This window comes from Trachemys scripta, chromosome 2 (genome assembly GCF_013100865.1).
Source record: "Trachemys scripta elegans isolate TJP31775 chromosome 2, CAS_Tse_1.0, whole genome shotgun sequence".
NCBI lineage: Eukaryota > Metazoa > Chordata > Testudines > Emydidae > Trachemys > Trachemys scripta.
In genome coordinates this window covers 251051103-251057795 of record NC_048299.1, presented here as the reverse complement: position 1 = coordinate 251057795, position 6693 = coordinate 251051103, and positions in this window count along the sequence as shown.

Here is a 6693-nt window from a genome sequence, read left to right as displayed (position 1 = left end):
GTGCCCAGATCATATGTGATCGAAAATGCACTGGAGATTTCATCAGAAACTGTCGACGTCTACCATTTGTTCCTAAGAAAGAACAATCAGCAGATGCAGAGGCAGAATTCAAAGAAGAAGACTCAGAGTGCAAACTGACCAGAGATAGCCATTGCAACTAATGACAGCCAGATTGCCAAATTGTTAAACATTCAGGTCGTGTAATTAAAAAAAGTATGATTCAGAGATGCGTAACAGACTGATACATACTTAACTTCAAAGAGAGCATGATAGTGTAAATGGTAAGAATGTAGAAACATCATCTTAATAAAATTTTTAAATCTGTTTAAAGGGGGAGATGTAATGGAATCCTAAACTGTATTATACTGTTCATCCACTAGGTGGCACTATGTGCAAAATACCTTAGTTAAGCTAACCTTAGCCATAACTGGCAGAGCATTAAAGATGAATACATCTGGTGTGTATAAGTAGTATCTGTCCAGTGTATCTCTGGTACAGAAATACATGACATCTGATTACAATTTTAAATTCAAGAAATTAACTTTCTGCATATTCATATGTTGTGCATTTTTATAGAGGATGAGGAAGCTATTTCTAACAATATAAGCTGCAATCTGTCCCTTTAGCTTTCTTTCAGACCAAAACAGAACTTTTTCTGAGGATTGAGAAATATCAAAATACTATGGGAAAATGTTCTCTTGGCACTTTCCTCTTGGCCAAAACTAAATATAAAAGACTTACTGCAAAGTTACCACATGAATATTTTGCGTTTGCTTTAGTTATATTGGGACAGTTCTTTTAAAAAAAACAAACCAAAACACTACGGGATTTAGAAATAAGATGAGTTTCCAATGGGAAAAGGCCTTGTAGGGTAGGAATTGAATGAACAGCAAACTGATCTTTGGAGAAACTTTCCTTTCTAGAGAAGTCTGAATCCCCTGAGCAGTGAATGGAGTGTTGGTGACACTCTGTGGCAAAAGAGAAGAACTTCAGTTCCTGAATCTCCCTGATTTCAGGAAGCCATATTTTGCAGTTCTTATGGTACTGATAATATTTTAGATGTGTAGAACCCCTATCATCCAGAAGTTTTTTATTTGTTTCACACGAGTAATATGAGAAGATTGTGTCTCTTAATCTTTTATGTTCACCTTTCTTGTCAGAAGATTTAAGTGTGTGGCGAAGCCTGATTAGCAATTCATTTAACAGTATCCCCACAGAAATTAAACGTTGAGGAAGGGACCCTTTAAACTAACTAAAAATAAGTCATGGAGGTCCGTCACCGTGCATAGTCAGAAGTAATATATTTCACATAAAAAGTCTTTGGTACAGCATGGTGTGCTATTTTAACCTCTTTTATCTCCAAGTTTCACAACGCTGCACAAATCACCCCCTAACTGACAAACATCACCAAACAGTCCCTAGCATCCACCGCTACAAGAATGTATGTCTTGGAACACTTTGTACAGTCACTTCATTTAACAGATGTTGGCTACTTTACAATGGGGCCCTGCTTTCATGTTGATGGTATTTATTGTCTTACCTGACCAAGCAACAAATGTGCACATACACACCCTGTATGCAAAATATTATGACAAATGAACAATAGGCAACATACAACTATGGTAATTACTAAAAAAGGACTAAAGTTTTGAAATCTTGAAAGACAACAATTTTCCTTATGATATCTTAACGTTGCTGTGTGTGATTGTTTTAGGGCCTCAGTGAAAGCAAGGCTCCATCACTACTTAACTCACATGGTGGAATTAAAAACCTTGTATGTTCCTTGTATGGCTTCTTGTAATGTTTTGTTATACAGTCTGTCATCTTCTGGGCAGGAATTGCCTTCTAATATTTGTTTGTAGAATTCCCAGCTTTGACCAAGCTGGGAACTTTGCAGCTCTACTTAAACAATCAATAATAAATATTCAAAAGTAAAAAGTTCTGCTACGTAGATATTTTTCTTCCTGAAAACGTCTGTTTTTAAAGGCTTCGCTGAATTACATGTTTATTGACAGGTAAGTTGTCTGTGGCTTTCTGCTCTATTTATGTTTGAGTGGTGGCACTTTTCCTAGTGTTCTAAATATATTGCAGGAGGATTTCCATGCTCAGCTCTTGCCTTTGATTGTTTTGTTTTCCTTCCACTTAATATGACAGATGGATAAGAATATGTGTAATGTGATTGATTCATATTTTTTGTGCCCATATCCTTTTCGGGATATGACTCAGTATTATAGTCACAGAGCCTGTCATAAATTCATGAAATTTCTCATAAAGTATCTCCAAATGACTTATGCATTCTGTCACCTTAATATAAAGGTTTATATATAGGTCCAAGACATAATTTTTTTTATTAGAAGGCAAAGATGCTAGTATTTGTCATGACTCAGGCAACCAAATTAATGAAAATCAACTTATGCCTGCTTTATGCTCTGAAAATCAACTTGTGTGGGGAAGATATAGATTGAATATAGCACAGCTTCCCTCCCTTAATTGCTTTCAGTTCAGCTATGAGGCATTACCTCTGGATCATCAATATCTGTGCCCAAAGGAGTGCTGCTTCCACTGCTTCTAACAGAATCAGAACTTGGCACTTGTAAGGCTGGTTTGTTGTAAAATGAATAATACTGTAGCTGGAGGTGCTGGCTAGAGCTTTTAGCTCTGTTATTGTATCTTGTTTCTGACTCTGCTCTCAGTTGGTCTGACATTCTTTGGTATTAGACTAGTGTTAGGAATCTCTTCTATTTGAAATGAACTCCCAAGAGGAAAGTGGGGGGGGAAAAATCGATCATTTCACTTGCAGAAGAAAGGCACAAAAAAAATTGTGGGCAGCAAACTTGGAAGAGAGGTGATGGTTCTGTTACTGGTTAGTAGATATTTATGATGATTATTGCCACAGCATTCTGTAGATAAATTGTTGTCAGATTATCTCATTCTTTAGAACTTTGACTTATCTGAAATCCAAACAGCTGTAAATATATATAACTTAACTCTAAATTCATGGGCTGTTGGCTTGCTCTTCCACCACCAGATAAGCTTCCAAAAACAGAATATACGCTCCTTTCAGGATCATTGCAAACAAACACAATAGCTATGCATTTAATTTATTTTTATGGATCAAATCCATGGGGCAGAATATGCTGCCCGAAAGACATTATCTTCCTTTTTAGGGGCCACACTCCATCCCCTAAACCCAATCCCTCTTCAGAGTCCAAAACCCCCAGCAGGAGGTAAACAAAGTCCTTTTCTCTCCACAGATTTTAGTTTCAATTTAGTATTTTAATTGAATTTGTGTTTGTCATAAATTGAAGTATTCTTGTCAGAATGATCAAGGGCTGGCTGGAGGAAGGGGAGAGGAAAATGATTTTTCCTCATTTTGTGCCCCTTCCTTCCAACTTTTGTCAACACTTGCAGCTCACTCATTAAAAGGAACACAGAGTGAGTCAGAGTGGATACGTATTGTGCAAGCTAAAGCTTACTCTACCCTCAAACTAAACTATTGGGACTCCTGGCTGTGCGACAGACAATAACCATGACTTGCAACAAAGTGATGTTCCTGCCACGTATTGATGCAAGGAAGAAGAGTTGCTTTTTACCATTTCCATTTGGGGGACAAAGTATTTTTTCCTTGCACTACTTTATTAGGAGTAAAAAATATACCTCAAGAAATCATCATGCTTTATTCCTTGTTTGTTCAAGTACAGACACACACACGCACCCAAGGAGACACTGCACCCCCCGGACCTGGGAAAGTTAAAATCTGTGCTCTACCATTTTCTTTTATGTCAAACCCCTAAGAGCTTTACAAAAATAAATAAATATGTGAACTCAGGCTGGCTTCAGACTGTAAAAACTGTAGCTTGGGATGATTTCCTCAAATGTTCTGTTTATCCTTCATCCTTGTAAAATCTCTTAAATGAAGTTGAGGGAGGGGATGTCATTTCCCCCTCCCCCCCGCCAGATATTAGGAGGTATTCAGAAGTATTCAGAGGCCAGAATCCTGGGAGATCAAGGAAGCTGGCAAAGGATGAACATAGGGTGACCAGATAGCAAGTGTGAAGAATCGGGATGGGGTGGAGGGAAGAGAGGAGGGATAATAGGTGCCTATATAAGACAAAACCCCAAATATCGGGACTGTCCCCATAACATTGGGTTGTCTGGTCACCCTAGCTGAGCAGCAGATCTAGAAGAGAGAGAGGGAATGTTAATAAGCTGATGGCAAAACAGGAAGTTTGCAGAACTAGGGAAATATGCCACAGTCTAATGGAAGGAATCAGCCAAGAACTAGAGGGCAACAGTTCAGTGGCAGTGAAAGAACAGAGCAGCAACCAGATTTGGGGATTCTGAGATTTTGGAGATAAGTGAGCTGCCCTTGCAGCAGTCCAGAGAGAAAGAGGGAGCAGCCAAAGGCTAGGTTCAGGCCTCCAGTCAGGATTACTACAGGCCTCGGGCCATAAAATAAGTGTCCCTTATTCCTACCTATGCCTCATATCCAAATCTTACCTGCTGAGAAGGACACTCTGCCCACATCACAGACAAAATCCAAGGGGGTCTCACTGAAGGGAAGGTATCCAAACCTGAACCAGGAAAATCTCCCAGCCATATTGGCCTTCATGGGATTTGGACATTTTTAGGAAAGCCACCCCCTCCCCTCCAGTGAACAGCACCCATGAGTAAAACTGAAGCCGCACTGACATCCACACTCCATTATTCATGGGGAAATAAAGAGAATAACACTCTTCATTTTGGAAGCTGGTATTTCTTTATAATTTTGTACAGTGCTTAGGTACCAAGGTGAATGCACCTCTACCAATGTCACAGATAGGTTAAGGACACCCAGGACTAGCCGGCTATGATGAGGTGAACTAAGCAACAAGCAAAATACAGTTAACGTAGCCTGAGGTAAACCCACAGGTCACTCAAGCTGATAACAAAAGAGATCTGGGGAACATTCTGCTACCCGTAGGCGTAGTGATGGAGAGTATGGAAGGAGCAGATTTGAAAAAGAATCATTACTTCTATAGTCCATGTAGAGTTGAAATTCTACTTGTGGCCATGAGTGATCATTTGAGCAACACCTGTTGCTTTGATGTTTCTTCTATAAGAAGAAGCAAATATTGCTGTTGAGACACCTGCAGAAGATGTTGATTCATTTGGAAATATAGGGACAGATTTTGTTCTCATTTACACCAGTATAAAGCCAGGGTAACTCCCCTGCCTTCAGTAGTCATTCCAGATTTACACTGGTGTAAATCAGAGCAGCACCTTTCCCTGCAGGATTTTGGGCAGGGGGCAGAGGTTGAGGAGGGGAGCAGAAGCAGAGACTGTATTGAATTACTCTGCAGGTCAATCCAGGCCTCAACTGTCCCCGTGATCAGGAAACCAGAAAGGGGGCTTCAAACCAGCTTCGGCAACAAATAAGTGTCGCAAAGAGCATATTTTGGCCAGGCCTGAGGATCTAACAACTCATGTTCTTGTCTACCAAAAGTTAAACTAAGTACTGACAACACCAGAGAAAATAGTACCATCTCAAGATGAGGGGTCTTTTGGTTTACAATGAAAGATCAGTGTTTGCACATTTGTGCTATTCAAAACAAGCCTGGTTTTTATTTGCCAAATTGTGTCTTAGTTTTCCAGTCTAGCAGCCTTACTGGCCACAACTTGCGTCATCAAAAGTTGTTTTCCTGAAGTGATGGAAATCAGTCTTAGTATAGGTGTGGTGCAACTGCTGCTCAATAACCTCCCAGTACTTGAGATCACTATGATAGTCTGAGAATTATTTAAATGGTAAGTTTTCTGGGAGAGGGACCTTGTATATGTGCTTTTTTCTTTTGTACACTCTCCCCCCGCCCCAACCAATGCTACTGACAACATATGAAAAAGCAAAGCAAAAATGGACAAAGAAATGATATTACAAGTGTCCAGGAAAATGTCTGGAATACTGCACACTGTGGCCAGAGCAAGTGTCGTCTTCTTATTTGTATTATCATCCTGGATCAGGACCCCATTGTGCCAGGACTGCACAGAACAAAGCGATGATCTTTGCCCAAAGGCATTTACAATCTTGAAATGGCTGTTGGCAATGGTAGAAAAGTGATTTTTTTTTTTATTGATTTTTTTTTTGCTCTATTTATTTTAAACTTTTTCAACACAGCCCATCATGGTAGTATCTATGCTTCAGTAAGTGTGCCTATTCACATCATCACATTTTGGGATTGTGGTGTACCTTGTCATTTATCTTTCTGTGACGCCCACTAGAATCCAACTTGATAGGTATACTGTTTTTATTGTAGGGCATTACTTTTTATTTTTTTCTGAATGACCAATGTGTCTGTATGGAAAGGAACTCGAGCATGTTCCAAAGCTCACTGATGTAAAAAAAAAAAAAGGGCTTTTACATTGACTTCAGTGGGCTCTGGATCCACTCCTCCCCCCAGTGTGTTAACTGGGAAACAAATTGGGGAAATAGATTATCATTTTAAAATAAAAGTGCATCACTCTTGCAGTGGAAAGGTTAACCACTAAATTGGGCTCTTTCTTTGAGAGAACACCAAGGGAAACAGACAAGAAAGGCATTAGAATAATCAGTAAAAGCATTCGAGATTTAATTTTAAATAGATCAGGAAGAATTTATAGCCCTCAATGCAACTGAACAGAAATGTATCAAAACTGTACTAGGATATGCTATGTTTCTGG